At 35.0% G+C, this 17,173-nt stretch overlaps 1 pseudogene; it reads left to right on the top strand.

Moving 5' to 3' along the window:
- The first annotated feature begins 1,997 nt into the window (after positions 1–1,997).
- LOC149203635 (ubiquitin carboxyl-terminal hydrolase 25 pseudogene) lies at positions 1,998–16,355 on the top strand (annotated as a pseudogene).
- Positions 16,356–17,173: the final 818 nt, after the last annotated feature.

Genomic DNA, 17,173 nt, shown 5'->3' with positions numbered 1-17,173 from the left:
CCAAAATATAGAAAAGGTCATGATTATTTGTATGTTGTTGTGGATAGGTTCAATAAAATGTGTATTTTGATACCTTGTAACAAGCAAGTTACAGCTGAATAAAAAACAAAGTTGTTCTTTTAGAATTTATGGGTTCATTTTGGTTTACCCACTTCTATTGTACTTGATCGAGATTCTCGATTTATTGGGAAGTTTTGGTCAAATCTATGGGAGTTGATGGACACCAGGTTGAAGAAGAGCACAATATTTCATCCAAAAATAGATGGTTAGATAGAGGTGGTCAACAGGACAATGATCCAGTTGCTCAGAGGCTATTGTAGCAAGCATCCCAAGCTTTGGGATGAGCATTTGTGTTATTTGCAACATGCTTACAACCATGCCAAGCACTCTTCTACTCAGAGATCTCCTTTTGAGACTTGTTTTGGTTTCATACCAAAGTCTCCCTTGGATTTTTTATTTCGTAAAGAGATAGCAGTTGATGGAAACAGTGACGTGGACAAAGCAACCAAGTTCATTGAACGAATCTAGGAAATTCACTAGGCAATACAGGAACAACTGGAAAGAAGTCAAGCCATGTACAAGGCAAGACATGACAAGCATCGAGTTAAGCCTAGTTTTCAAGTTTGTGATCAAGTCTAGCTGTACATCAACAAAGATAGAATGCAAGGTGAAGGTAAGAAGCTAAAACCAATAAGGTATGGACCTTTCAGGATACTTGATAAAATTGGTGAAAATGCTTTTTGCCTTGATTTTCCAGCTTATATGCAGATCTATTCAATCGTTAATGTAGAAAACTTGAGATTGTATGAACCATCAATGATTGAAGATCCTAAAGAGAAAATTTAGTTGCCTTCTATTGAGGATCTATTGCCTGAATATCTCAATGAGTTACAGGAAGACATAGTTCTAGACAAGAAGGTGAGAACTACGCGTTGAGGGGATGTTGAATACTTGACAGTGGCACTCAAAGGTTCAAATCCAAGCAAGGCACGATGGATAGAAATTGGACAGGTGAGGGAACTATATCCTCACTTGATTGATGCCTAAAAACCAACTTTTGGTGGTCCAAAAACTTTTCAATGGGAAGGTGTGATCCAAAATGGATCCTAAAACCTCTAAGTCTTCATGTATATTAACTATTGGAAACAATATTGCAGAGAAAAACCAAGAAGAAAGGCGAAAAATAGAGCTAAGCAGAGGTTCAAATGGCACTGCACAGGAGCCGTTGGATTAGACAGAACAACGGTCCAGATTAAATCGAGAAATTGCAATCGGAGCAGACCGGCAGAACGTATCGAAGGTAGCCCATTGGGAAATGCGATCAACGATCCAACGATTTAACGAGAGCCGTCGGATTGGGCGCACAGATCCAATGGTCGAGATCAACTTGCAATATTGCATCGCTATAACACAAAGGAGGACTTATCGAGGGCTTGAGGACTTGCGATATGCAATCGCGATATATCGCATCGCAATATCGCATTGCCATGATACAAGGAGTGATACCGATGGACCTGTGACCTTGCAATATGCGATACACCAATATCGGTGATCGACGATCGGGTAATACAAAGGGTCGTTGACATGCGATATGAAATTGCAATCAAGCCGTACTTGATAGGAATTATAGATGTGGATCTATAATATTTGAGTTCCGATATACAAGCGTTTGTTAGGTTTTTCAATGTATTCTATGTAATTCCTTTTATTTCCGTTACAAACCCAAATACAAAGGAAACCATGGAATATGGGCTTGCAACTTGCGATAACGATGCAACAACGGACCCTATAGGATTATAGGTCTGATTCAATATCTTTTGAAGTCTGGCCTTGGCAGATTTTCCACTGTTTTTTAGTGTATTATGTGTATTTCTCTGTGTAAACAGAGAAGAGTGTTTTCTAGGATTTTCACCCGCACCAGTGGTCCTTTCCGTTACAAAGAGGTGGCCACCATACCTTAAGCGTTTTACAAATATTGTTTAACGCTCGAAAGGGAGATGAACGGACAAGGGTCGGGAGCTAGAAAGCTTGAGAAAGGAATGAAAACCAACAGCACCGATAGGTTTAAAGTCCATTCAATGGAAGAGACAGAAAGAGGTCAGTTGCTCAGACATTCATAGAGAGATAGTCAGAGAAAGCAGAAGACAAAGAGCAAGAGGGAGAGTTTGTGTACTCTTTTAGACTTGAGGATTTCAAGTAAATCCATGTTGTGTTGAGACTCAGTTTGAGCTCACACTTGTAATAATCTGCACCTAAAGACATAATATGGAGGTTGACACTGAAATCTAGACCAGGAGATGTAGCCAGGAAGTCTGGTGAACTCCTTGATTATTTGTTGTGTTGATGTGTGTTTATTATGTTTTATAACTGCTCATTGTCTATATTATTCGCAATCTTTTCAATCTGTTGCACTAAGTAATATAGGAATTCCTGCACATGAGTCTATAATACATTAATATTGATTTAAGATCTTTTTTTTAGATCACCCATAAGGAGTGAAACCATCCATGTATGTCTCAACAGTGTCATGAACAAGTTCAACAAAGATACTTAGAACTACCCTCTAGTAATTAGCAGGGGCATTGCATAGACTGAATAGAAGGACTCTATAGGCAAAGGTACCCGAAGGACATGTGAATGTGGTCTTATCGTGGTCTGAAGGGTTGATATGTATTTGGTTGTATCCATTAAATACACCCATTAAGGAGAAAAAAAATTCTTTCTTGCAAAGCCATATAGGACTTGGTCAATGAATGGAAAAGGAAAATATTCCTTCTTTGTATCCTTGTTGAGCTTTCGGTAGTCAACACAGATCCTCAAATTCCCATTTTTCTTGGGGACTAAAATAAGAGGGGACACCCACTCACTATCTGAAATGGGATATGTGATCTCTGCATCCAGTATCTTTTGTAATTCCTCTTTCACATTGTCCTTAAGAGTTGGGTTCATCCTTCTCTAGGGTTGGTGCACAAGTTTACATCCCTCTTTGATGTAGATATGATGAGTATAGACTGATGGATGTACACCTATAATTTCCTTATAATCTCAAGAAAAAGCATCAAATTGTTTCCTCAACACACTGCATAACCATTCTTCTTGCTTAGCAAAGAGAGAGGGGTTGATATTTAGAGTTCTGGATGGGCCAATCTCTACAAATTTGGCATGTTCTAGGCTAGAGTAAAGAAAGCACAATTCAGTCCAAGGATTACTCTCAAATTATTTCATCACTTCATCAATTAGTATGGCAGTGGGGGCATGATTCTATAAGATATGGTCAATAAGGTCATCCTAATCAAGTTTCGATCCCTTATAACAATGTCTAGTGAGCAGATTGGGTAGGGGTTTATCTAATAAATTTCTTCCTCTTCCTCATCCTCTAACCATAGGAGTAAATCATGCTCAATAGAGGGTTGAACAAGAGGATACAACACAAGTTGTTTTGATAAATTCCCATTCTTAATAGTCATGTTCCCAACCCTACAACTAATGTAGGCATCAAAAATGGCCAACCAAGGTCTTCCTAGGATGAGAGGGTAGCCATTAAACTTGTTTTTGGGATGGAAGACCAGAAAATCAGTGGGGTACTCCCAAGAGTCAATGAAGACCATGGCATCCTCAATAAGTCCCTCAGGAGCTACTGTAGATTTGTCTGTAATATGTTACAATGTAGTGGTCTTCCTCAAAACCCCTTGGATATTGAGCTTCAACATGGTTTCCCTATTCATCACATTGATTGCAGCCCCAAGGTCAATCAACGTATTAGGGACCATAATTCCATCGATGTGAACATCCACCACTGGGATACCATGATCCAAGTACTTCGGGGAGATCACCCTCCCAAGAATCAGATCAAATAGTTGTCCAACAACATTTATGGTGGGGGTAGCTCTTTTTCTTCTCCCAAATCTATTGAAACATTTATCTTTAATAATTTTGTTTTAAATGGGAACATCTTTGATGGCCCGAAGAAGGGGTATCTTGACACACAAGTTCTTCAATTATCCCATAAGTTCAACCTCTTCTGGGGTGTGCTAGTTAGGGTGGACCAACCTTTCAAGATAAGGAGGTGCATTAGATTGAGGGGTAGTCTCTTCCTTCTCCTCTTTAATCTCTCTAGGTAGAGAAGGTGGGTTATTATATGAGAGCACCTTCCCTAACCAGAGGTTGATCTCTTGAATTTTCACAACATAAGTAGGATAGGATGTCTCCCCATTGTAAACCTATTGTGCTTGCTTATTGTTCGAGTTCAGATTGGGTTGAGAAGGAATTTGAGGTTTCTTAGGTGGCTTTTGGTGATGAATATGTGGTTGAGGTTGAGGGAGAGGCAATAAAGCAGGAGGTTGGGTTGTTTGAGGCCTCCACCCTGGTGAGAGGTTTCTCGATTGGGAAGATTGGGGTGGATATGGCTGAAAAGGAGGGTTTATAGGTTGAGGAGGATGTTGAGGAGAATAATACCAAGGAGGAGGTGTAGAACATGATGGATGAGTGGAAGGGTACCAAGGAAGGAAAGGTGCATTTTGATTTGGATTGTAGTGAGGATAATGTGCACCTTGCATGCCTTGTTGATATGGTCGAGGACCTAGAGGCATCCTTTGGTCAATGAAGCACAACTGCTTCGACCCACCTTATACCCCTCCTTAGCATACAACATTTAGGCCTAGAAGAGAGGAACATTTGTCTATTACATTATTCTCTTCACAGACTAAGCAAACTTCTTTGACATTCAATGGGCATTCATTCCTAGGATGTCTCTTAGTACATCTATGGAAAAATATAGCTAGTGCCCTTTCTACTTCCTCTTGCCTCCTTTTGATTTGCATAGTATCCATTTGTAGGGAAAAGGTATGCAACATTCAACTCTTAAAATATTACAAAATAATTCCTATCTCATGCTTCATGGTTGTTGTGGAGGGAGAGGAACTGACCAAGATTTGGCTAGACTTACCCTTTTTCTTAGCATTTCTAGAGTGATTCTTGAATACAGTTTTGATGTTATCACAAGGAAATTGGTATATATCTCCTCCAGACAACATGTTAAGGGTTTCCATTACATCCTCCTGGATCCCTTAGAGAAGAAATAGCTTGAGTGACTCAGGATCAAGGGTATAGTTGGCCCTACTATAATTGAGTTGAAATTTTTCCTCATACTCCTCCAAAGATTCATCGGGTCTAAGGGTCATCCTAAATATTTCATCTTTACTTCTTTGGACCGACATTAATCCCTATATTTTTCATTAGAGGCTTGTTGCATTTGGGTCGAGGTAGTGATGCTGCCTCTAGGTAAACTCATAAACCAACCCAAGACTACATCTTTGAGGGTAGAAGGAAACAACTTCAACTTCTGCTCATCAGAGGCATAATCATAGGTTCTACAAACAACTACAAAATCAAACATGAAGGTGTCAGGATCCTTAGAGGTTAAGCCATGGAAATGTGGAAGAGAAGCAAGGCTTATATTCTTCATTCTGGCCTCTCCATTGGTTTCTATGATATGGAAAATATCATTGTTCTAATTTTTAGCCATGGTTTTGGTAAGTGAGATAGGTTCTTCTTCCCCTATGGGTTCCTCAAAATTTTTAGGTTGCTCACCTAAAGGGTCTTCTAGCTCCCTTGTAGTCAGAGAGGGAAGTTCACAATCACCATTTAAGAAGAATGAAGTTTGGCTGCTTGAGGCGGTGGGGGTTTTTGGTAATAATTTCCTTTATCCCTACTCCTATGAGGCATGAAGAACTATTTTTTTTTTAATTTTCACTTTTTTTCAAAACAATAAGACTAATTCAAAAAAAAAAACTCTTAAGTAGAAACAACACCTGCTTAGACTCCTCCTCAAGAATGATGCCAAAAAGTGATGAGCCTTGGTATTACACCAAGGATGTTGCAACTCCCAAGGGCTTACCAACTTAAATGATCAACCCGATGTTCATTAAGGGAATTTTGAGGCCTAAAATGGGTCACCTAATGAAATTATAAAATAATGGTGGAAATAATAAAATAATATTAGATTACATCATCAAATTTTAGAGGGAAAAAAAAAAGAAAAAAAATTACTTTTCAACTTATCTCCCTATGTGTTTACTTAAACTTTGAGCAGGAACATTCATTGGATGCACAATTTGATTCCTCATCCAAGGAGTACCCATGTTGCATACTCTCAATGGACCCTACTACATGAAAAATGAGAAATACACGAAAAATGTGATTGCAATCACATTTTTTCATGCATTTCTCATTTTTCGTGTAGCAAGCTCCATCAAAAGTACGAAACAGACGTACTCTTTGGATGCGGAATTAAATTTTTCATCGAACGAGTACTCTTGATTGAAATTTGAGTAAAAAATTAGGGAGATAAATTGAAAATATGAGTTGAAAAAATAGTTTTATTATTTTATTATTTTTTAATCGTTTTACTTTTTTACTCTCAAAATGGTGAATCATCCCCCATGGTTGACATCATCATCTAGAATCCTATTGGTTCTTATAAAGTTTATTTTGGTTGTAGACTTTTCTTAGTAGGCCCATTTTAGACCTCAAAATTCCTCTAATGCATACAAAATTAGAGGTGACAGTGTTATATGCACAAGAAGTTAGATTCTACTCATGTCACCCTTAGTCATGTGCTCAGATCAAGGTGTTCAGAGACCACTCCTTCATCTAAATACAAGGATAAAAACAAGTCACAATTACAAGAAGATGAATATGATTTTACTATAGAAGTGAAAGTGCCCTACATTCAAGGTAACTGCTAAATTGGAATTACATGAAAGAAAAAAACTAGTCTAGTTGTGGAAGTAAACCATGCTATTCTACTTGCAGAACTAAGAAATGTAACAACCTACTTACATGAATCATCTATCTATTTGTACTTGCTTGAAAATGAGAAATTCAACCTTGAACACAATTATAAAAAAAATGCTAATTCAAATTCTATTTACCATCTTATGTTTGTAGTGAGAAGAAAATGGAGTTGGAGTGGTCTTAGGGTCTTCCCTAATCATCAAATAAAATGTTGGGGATCATTATTCAACTTCAATATTCCAGGGTCAAAATCTGGAGCGAATCTGGTTGAAGGAAAATAATGTTATAGGTCTGCTACAGTAAGTGCTGCAGGAGGCCTTACTTTGCTGTAGGAGGGGGACACATGAGATTTTTAATGACTGGAATGGTGCCTTGAAGGTGGAAGAAGGTGGATGAAGGTAGAAGAAGGTGATTAAAGGGTTTTGGAGCCCCTTGGCCAAGCCTATCACCCCTCGGAGGTCTATCTTGCACCAAAGTTTGCGCCCACAATTTCCTCCATTTATCTTAGCAGAGTGGTCTTGGTGGCAGAGTTTAGAAGCAATGTGAGGTGTCTAAAAGGGAGATGGAGTGACCTAGGTGGATGTAGAAAGTTGTACCCACCCTTGCAGGTTAGTACAATCCATGCAAACCAATCAAACACATGCATCAAATGATTTCTATTACAACAAAGTAAATTAACATGGAAAAATGAGTTGAATTTTATTGAAATCTACTCTAGCCCACAACACAAGTCTTAATTTCCAAACCAATGGTACTATCTCCTAAAGTGAAGAAACTAAACATGCAGAGAATTACAGTCTCATACTTAACAATTGCCAAGAAACCATAAATAAATATTTTTTGGTTTTTATTGTAGGTCTTCCAATCACTCTTCCCACAAGAGAGGTGATAGGCAAACCTGCAACTACAAATTTTGTAATATAACACCTACTAAAACAAGAAAAACATTGGAATAACTTGAGCAGGAACAAGGAAGAAATACAAAAGAGGGACTAAAGCCTCTAGGTTGGGCCAAAACCCAAGGGTTTCATCCCTTCAAAACTACTTCAGATGTAGACCAATAGTGCAATTCCCATTAATAGAAAATAAGAGTCACATACATCACATGAGCGATGATAACAATGTCAAGAACTAGGATTTTAGTAGCTACTCTTAGCTATAACAAAAATTTGAATCCTAATGAGCCTTTTGGCTGGTTTATTTATACAAAAAGTAACTGATGGCATCTCCCTTGAAAAGAGGAGTGATTCCCTCCAAAATCTCGAGACTTGTGGATCTAGTTTCCTTTGGTCTTCAGAAGTACTTGGAGTTCCTTAGCTGCTAGTGAATTTGAGATGTTGGTGAGGATTCTATGATCTGAAGCTGAGTTGGAGGGTTAATGAGGTGGACAAGCCTCCTATATTCTCTAATGTTATCTCCATCAAGCCCTTGCATAGTAAATATCTCCAAAAATGTTCTTTTTTCCTAATATTAATCACATTATGCCATGAAATATAAAAAACACTCTTTAGTCTTCTTAATAAACATATTATGGCTAAAAATACGAATTAATGTGAGAAAAAGAGAGTTTTAAGGGTTGGATGATAGCACAATGAACCTCAAAATGTACCTATTGATGGGACCCATCACTGATTTAGAGGATGGCATCATTAAAACAAAACAAAATTCTATTTGAGATCAATTGATAAAGAATAACTTAATTAATGGCAGTAAAACATTTCAGCTTAATTCCAGCCAATTCTATAAGCCAAATGAAGAACAATCTAAATATCAAATTAGAAAGCCACATTACCTACATGTCCATAGCTTGAAAACATTGATTAAGTACAATCCATATGCACATGTGGTTGATTATGTGGTTCTTGTTGATCCAATTCAAGTTCAGTGCAAAGAGGAATTTGTTAGGACAAGATGTTTTGAATACAAATATTATGTAATTGGGGGAATCATTCTGCAGAGGCTAGAAGAAAATTGATCGAGGAATATCCCAATAACTCAATTTTTGAGACAATGAGATATAGCATTTATGTTGGTTTAACAGAAAAAAGAAGCAAAGTTATTGTCATGAGATCATAATACAGATAATGGGTACAAGATGTCTGTGGATTTCATCGAAAGGGTCAAATTTATTCATAGTGAATTTGAAGAAAAATGTGGTGGGGATAAGGCAAAAGACAATCTAAAATTTGGGAAGGAATGTTGCATGGAAATAGGTTATCAAATTGAGGAAAAAATCAATTCAAAAGGTGGAAAAGTAAATTCAATTTTTTTCACAGGTATGGATAGCATTTTCCAGTTGGAATTTAGAACTGGGGAGATATGGGAACTAATTGATGATATTTTCAACACATGGGAGAATATTTCCATAAAAAAACAAAAGGCTAAAAAGTCTAAAGCCTTACTATGTACCAACAATAAGACAAGTCCTTAAATCAAGCATATTCTAGATGATATGACTATCATGCCTTGGATAACAATGCAAGGAACGAAGGATGACGAATTAGTCAAATCAATACTATGTCATGTGAAGTCAGGTGAATTATGATTGGACGAAATGTGCTTAGAATTTCAAAAGTAAGTTTCTTGAACTAATTTTTTTCTTGGATTATAATTTTATTTTAAATATAACATATTGTTGTTGGTAGTATTTTTTGTACATATCACTATATTAACAATTATTTATTTATTTAGTAGTCATAAGGCTTATATGAAAATACAAGAACATATGGTTAAAATGTTGAATGAAGAGAGTTGGGATGATGTTACACACAACTACCTAGAATCAAGTTCTATAGAAACACTTCAAGATTTTTGGCTTGCATTAAAAAATGTATGTTGGTTTATATATTCATTTTATTCATATGAAAAATGTTTTTATTTTATTTTATTAAAGATGTTGAAGAAGGATGCACATGGAATATTAAAAGCTTTAATGAAAAAATTAAGTTGGAAAGGCTGAGAAAGCAAAGTCTTAGGAATGTTGAACATGATCCTCATCTTATTCATTTCTTTTGGAATGGGTTCGACACTATCCAATATCAAATAATACAAGGTGATTGTGAAGACATTGCAAAACTCATACCTAAAAGGGAATATGCCCTAGTTATTGCTGATATTCCTCATGGTTTCAATTTCCGAACATTGGATATGATAGTGAGCATTATATTTATCAAGCTTTTAATAAAGTGGTTACAAGCTTTCAAGAAGTTACAACATTATCACTTTGGAGATTTGTAATATTTCATTCAGACACAATTTGCAATGTTATTATCAAGCTTCAAGGGAAAAACAAACTCAAGGATCCAAATTACATGGTAAGGCATTGAAATTGTATATTTGATTAATGTTAATTTTTTTTTTTAATCTTTTTTACTATGTACAAGTTAATTGAACTTTTACTATGTCATGTTATAGGAAAAATTCAAATCCGTTGTTTGCAAAAATTAACCAATTATAAGTGATTGTGAGTTCATTCATGTTAAATGTTGGACAACAGATGATAGCTATAATCATATTCTTCTAAATAGAGTAGATTAAAAGAGTCATAACCACATATTGGTTCTTAATGTTGTCATAAGAAAACTAACATATAAGGATAAATATGCAAAAGGAGAGGTAGATAGAATTTATAAAAAACCACAGAGATTGATTAATTATCTTATAGATTTCTGTTCAAATGAAGGAGATTGAGTTTTAGATTTATTCTCAGGTTCATGTAAGTTTTATTATATAAAATTAAATTTCAATATTTTCTTATTTAATTTTTATGTGTTTATACTAATTTACTTAATTATTTATTTTGTGCTTGATGATTAGGTACAAAACTAGCATGTTTCCTACAAAAAGAAAGAATTTGCATTGCCATTGAAAAAGAGTCACTACAATGTAGTTCTGTTCAATAAAGAATTAATGCTCTTCAATTTCTTCCAGATGCGATGTAATAAGTTGATTTGAGGGAAGTGGATTTTAATGATTCACGTGTGGCAAAAAAGGAAAAGGAACCTGGACCACCATTTGATGGAATGATTGGAAAATGATACTTTGGGAGACTTGCAGACATCGAAGATCCATTAGAAGAGGAAAATGACAAAATTAAAACAAAAAATATTATGGAATAAGTCAATAATGAAATTCTAGAAGATGATGAACATAGATTATATGATATTATTGATTAAATTTAAGTTATGCTTGCAAATCAAAATGAATTTTGAGAACTATTCATTAGTTATACTTGTAATGTTTTGACTTTGAGATTTTATGAGAAGAATAAGTATTCAACTATTGTTGTTATATGTTTAATATTTGTATTATATGATTTTCACTTTAATTTTTATGTGAATCACTATTTTTTATTAAATAGTTGTGATTATTATTAATTTTTGACATAAAATTCGTAAAAAAATGTTTTTTTCCCCATAAAAATATTTTATTTGACATGTCATTTTTAACAAAAAAAAAGTCTCAAAATGTGTATTATTTTATCAAATGTTTAAAACTAGTGACTAGCATTGAAATATTAATTAACAATACTTAAATATATAGAAATTCCCAACTTTAAAATATTAACCCTTGTTTTTTACAATGCAAAAAAATAAAGATTTCATTACAAAAAAATTGAAAAGAAAAACAAAAAAACACAAACCTAAAAAAACTTAAAAACAAATATCTCAGGGAAGAAGAAGAAGAAGAAGAAGATATTATAAAATTTAAAGTGTAAAAAATAAGCCCTCTAAAAAAGGGGTTTGATGGTGTATCAACACTTTTCAAAATCAGCGTGAAAATCAATGACATTTAAAAAAATGTTCATACTTGATACATAAGAAAATTTAAAGTGTCAAAAATATGTTAAAAAAATGCATATTCTAATACAACATTTTTCAAAATCATGTCATTTTTTTTGCTACCTCAAAAAAAGGGTAGTCGGTAAAGTTCTCATTTGATCATTTACTGTGGTTTTTCTAAGTTAATGGCATTGCATTCAAAAACTAAATCATATCACCCATAATAAAAATATACGAGCCTCATGTTACCACATGGGAAATCTAGTATGAGAAAATTCAAGTATCTACATAAAACAAGGAACAACACTTATCCAAATATAGCATAAAACCAAAATGAGACTACTATGAGAAATCCAAAACATGATAACCAAACCAAGTGTCTGATGATGTCATAGGAGCCAAATCCTTTACACTTGAGACAAGTGGCATTGAGGGTTTAAACTCACATTGAATATGACTTTCCATGTGAGCTAAGCATGCTTCCAATATGTCAAGGAATGCCTATTTTTTCCACTGATTCCACTGAATATCATTTAGGAAATAAATAATGTCTAGTCCTTGTGCTTTTCCTTTAAAACTCTTCCTATCATGGCCTTTAACCGCCAATGAAGAATTATAGAATGCATGTACCGATTCCTTCTTCCCTTGGTGTGAATAGGGTGGGGAAGTTGTCTATACATCTCCTCTAACAATTATGAATCTGAATAGACCTAGTGATATTGACAGACATGATTCTCAACTTGTTGAATATCCTCTAGAGTACTTGGGGAGGTCATCAAGTAGTAAGTAGCCACCACCTCTTGGGTCTGCAATTGGACACGTGACTGGATTTTTCGGCCATGGCCACCAACCGCCCGATGACCACACATCCGTTGATGTAGCATGAGGAACACAATAAACACAAAACCAACACAGAGCCAAGAGTAAAAATCCCACCAACTCCATAAAGCCCAAATAGAGAGAAACCCTCGGAAATGAATACCAGAGTCAGAGAATCGGGAAATAATACTTCCCCTTGAGGATTCCACAAGTCAAAAACCAACTAACCAATCAAGCTATCCACATAGACTCAAGGGATAACAACAATATGAAGAACTAAAAATAACTAGGCCGCCAAAAAAATCCATAGGAGGGAGCATCCAATAACCAATTCGAAGAATAAAAAATCCCTAATAATAAACTAGCTCTAAAGGAAACAAGGGCCCCAAACTCAAAATCAAAAGAAAACTAACATGCTCCTTCAAATGCATTTTACCAAAACCCACAACGCACCAAGAATAGACAAAAGACAAGGTAAAAAATACAAAAGGCCTAGAGAAAGATGTTACTAGTTTAAAACAATGAAGAAGAGCCAAGGTCAAGTCTGCTAGTGTCCCAAAGCCTGAATTCTCCCCTAGCACCTCGTCAACCATCCAAGAAGTCGCTGTCATTTCCATCTTCTACCTTATTGTCTCCACCTTATTCCTCCTGAGTTCCACCTCCCTCACACCCAAGGAACCAAGGAGCTGATGCCAGAGTGAGTCACACTCTAAACAAAACCTCCAGCATGCCAATATAAATCAAGAAACTCCAACTTTTCATTATGAATCATAAACTGGCCATCAAAGCAACACAAACTACCAAATATCGAAAGGGGAAGGGAAATCCTACCTGCATAAGGGAAAAAACACTCATAGGACGTAAAACCTGGCTTCTTTACATAGAAACAAGACATGAATTTTCTAGAATACAACCAACCATAACAGACGATATGAAACTTTACATGCTTCGTGCATGGGGGTTAGGGGGAAGAGGTGGAAGGGAGTGGTATGCCACACCACCCTCCTCTTATTTATCTCAAGATTCGATGGGGTGGGAGCGCCACCTCCACCTGCCCTCGATCTCGTTACCAAGTGTTCAGACACCCCCATCGAGGAAAACATATGCACATTTGAAAAAACATGGAACAAGATTTCTACCCATGGAGATTTACCCCCACTTTATTTTGGATATTATTAATATGTTTTTTTTAATTAATCAATTTAATTAAAAGAGCAAAAAATGATTAACTACTTTGGAGATAAATCTCAACCTTAAATTTGGGTATACTATTATAAATAATACATAATATTCCATTGTCATTAAATCCCTAGCTTTTATGTTGATTGATAATTAAATTAAGATTGCCCAATTCCAAAATAAACGTGTAAACTTTCAATTAAATAAAACATGTATAAACAACTTTATTGTGATAGAGGCATATTCACATTCTACAACTTAATATTTGGGGGAAGTGTGATTGGAGGTGTGCTCAATGTGATGTGTGATTCCATCTATGCTCAAAGTAAAGGTGACACATGTTCTTTTAAAAAAAAATATACACACAATTAGAAAACAATTAGTTGTAATAAAAATAAAAATGAATATATATATTTGGTTAGTTTTAATTAAATGGATTATAAAACATCTAAAATCACATCATCATTCTACTGATTTGATTTGTTATATATATAACTCCTCAAAAGGGAGAAGTAATTAAAAGTAAAATAATTCAAATATTTTCCTAATAAGGAAAATATGTGTATAAATTCATTGTGAAACATTAAAAAATATTAATGATAGTAAAAATATTCAATGTGAGTAACAAATGATTCCACTGATTTGATTTGTTATATATATAACTCCTCAAAAGGGAGAAGTAATTAAAAGTAAAATAATTCAAATATTCTCCTAATAAGGAAAATATGTGTATAAATTCATTGTGAAGCATTAAAAAATATTAATGATAGTAAAAATATTCAATGTGAGTAACAAATGAATTATTTTTTTATATAACATTAGATAATATTATTATTATGTAATTTTAATGTCACAACCAAGCTAGACAACAAATTGGTGTATGAGAGTATGAGACTCCCTTTTTTGTGGGACAAAGGGAGGAAACAAATTCTCTTAACCATTAAGCCTCACCCTGTTCTGGGTTTTGAACCTGTGACCTCTTAGGAGGAAACACATGCTCTTAACCATTAGGCCTCAATAACTTATATCTAAAAATATATTAATAATTGAAAAACAATTTAATATGGACATTGACATTCATAAATAAAATATTACAATGCTCAAGTACAATATTTCAATGTCAACTATGTATGTATGTATATACTATAAGCAATTAAAAAATATATAATATGTCAACTATGTATGTATGTAGGTTACATAATACATATTGAAAGATACTTTCAAAATATTATATCTCTTTATAAATTCAAAAATGTTATATATAATTCAAAAATGTTATTTTATATATATATATATATATATATATATATATATAAACCGGCATATATTAAATCTTTAAGCCTTTGCCATGCTCTTCATCTCGCTTGTTGGTTCAAGCAAAAAATTTCTTTTATGTGATTTATATAAAAGACTTTTGCTTAATTCATTATGGAACACAAAAGTAAATATAGAAATATTAAATATCTGAAAATGTATTTTTTTTTTCCAGAAAAAAATAATTAAAATTTTGATTCAATATTTTGGGCCGATTTTAAGAGTGAGTAATAATTTAGAAAAGTCGGCTTCAAAAAAAATGTGAGGGCAATGAAGTGAAATGCTTCAAGTTCAAGTTCTGATCAAAGTCAACGTCTGAAACAACCAAGTTCAAGTTCAAGTTCTGTTCAAAGTCAATGTCTGAAACAACCAAGTTCAAGTTCAAGTTCTGTTCACAGTCAACGTCTGAAACAACCGTCAGGGTTCTTGAATCTTGGCAATTCCTGTTATCTCAACAGCGTGCTGCAGTGTCTCACTTACACTCCGCCCCTCGCAGAATTTTGTGTCAGACAACAACATTCTTCGTCTTGCACTCTTTCGTCCACCTCAGACGGCGATGGCGGCTGCCCATTCTGCGTGCTGGAGAGACGCATCGTCAGGTCTCGCAAAACCGCCTGCGCAATCGATTCTCCCCAAACATTTAAAAACTCGCTCCACGTTTTTGCAAAACATTTTGCCCATGGAAGACAAGAAGACGCCCACGAATTTCTGACACATGTCCTCGGAGTTTGCGACGATGTCTGTGTAGAAATGGCGAAGCAACAAAATGGAGACGCAGAGGATGACCAAAGGGAATTACCAGATACCATTATTAAAAAAATCTTCGGCGGCACGCTGCAGAGCCGAGTGAAATGCTTGACCTGCAGAGCCCTGTCAATCACGCGCGACGATATTATGGACGTGAGCCTGGAGTTACCTGAAGAAGTAACATCGTTGCAGAATGCACTGTCATGTTATTTTGCTAAACAAATTCTGGATGGGGATAATCTCTATCACTGCGAGAAATGCGAAAATTATACAGAAGCCCGGAAGCAAATGTCCATTTTCAGGCCTCCCAATGTTCTGGTAATTCAGCTCAAGAGATTTATGTGTAGCCCATCTGGTGGGAAAATAGAGCGTGCCATTAGTTTTTCAAAAGGTGTGGAACTGGGTGAATTTATGTCACCAGAGGAAGTTATTGGTGAAGACCATGAGCCTCGGCTGGATTATAGTCTGTTCGCTACCATTATTCATAAGGGATCTTCACAGGACTCTGGGCATTACTATGCGTATGTGAAGGATGAAAATGGGTGCTGGTATCGCTGTAATGATTGTAATGTGTCTCCTGTGTCTGAAGAGGAAGTGGTGGCAGATAAAGAAGTTTATCTTTTGTTTTTTATACGCAGTGTTCGTGGAGTGGGTGGGAATTTTATTGGGCGGCATGTTTCCAGCCTGGAGATGAGCAATAGCTCTGAGGATGAAATGTGAGTGTTAAAGGAAAGATGCGTACTCACAGCTAGAGAGGCGATGGTGGCGAAACTGATGAAGAATATGGAAAAAGGCCATCTAAACTTCGGAAATCTGACAGGCTGTAGCCAGTTAGGGATTTCTTAGTGGATTTAATTTACTTGGAGATTGAACACTGTGGAACGGTGTTGCGATAAATTGTCAGAATCCTATAACAATTATTTGGCAACCTCATTTTGTTCAAATTTGGCAAGTAAATATTTTATTAATGAGGTTTGCACGTACTTGAAAATAATGTGAAAATCATTTAGTTAGGGTTATATCAGATTTTGCTAGGATTATATCAGATTTTACATATGCAATGATTTATACAATTATTTAATTTTTTTATGAATACTTTTTTTAAATGTTTTGTAGTTATTTAAATTTTTTATTTTTCAGATTTTATTTTTTTATTTTTATATATGATAGACACACACTTTTACACATCATACTTTGCTGGGTTGTAGAGTAAGTCTCTACACAATAAAATTTATGTTTTACATAAAAAATAACTTAGGTTATAATTAAAAAATGTGTATGGTTAAAATAATTAAAATAAAAAATGTTTTGACATTGTCAGTCCAAGAGGTAACTCCTCAAACAAATTGTGTTTCTTCATTAAGATTATTCATGGTTATATACATGAGCCACTCAGTCTTAAGTTTCACCTTCTGATGAATATTCATTTTCCATTATTTACTATTTACATTATTTACAAGTGTTCACCCAATCCCAATGATTAGGTGCCAACATTCCCCCCCTTAATTTGAAAGGATGTTGGTGAGTCCAAGCATCAT

Source organism: Pinus tabuliformis, chromosome 2_1, assembly GCF_031772625.1.
Source record: "Pinus tabuliformis cultivar Carrire ecotype Pingquan chromosome 2_1, CPIR1, whole genome shotgun sequence".
Taxonomy (NCBI): Eukaryota; Viridiplantae; Streptophyta; class Pinopsida; order Pinales; family Pinaceae; genus Pinus; species Pinus tabuliformis.
Note: the sequence above shows the minus strand (reverse complement) of the source record. Positions and strands in the feature narration are given on the sequence as shown.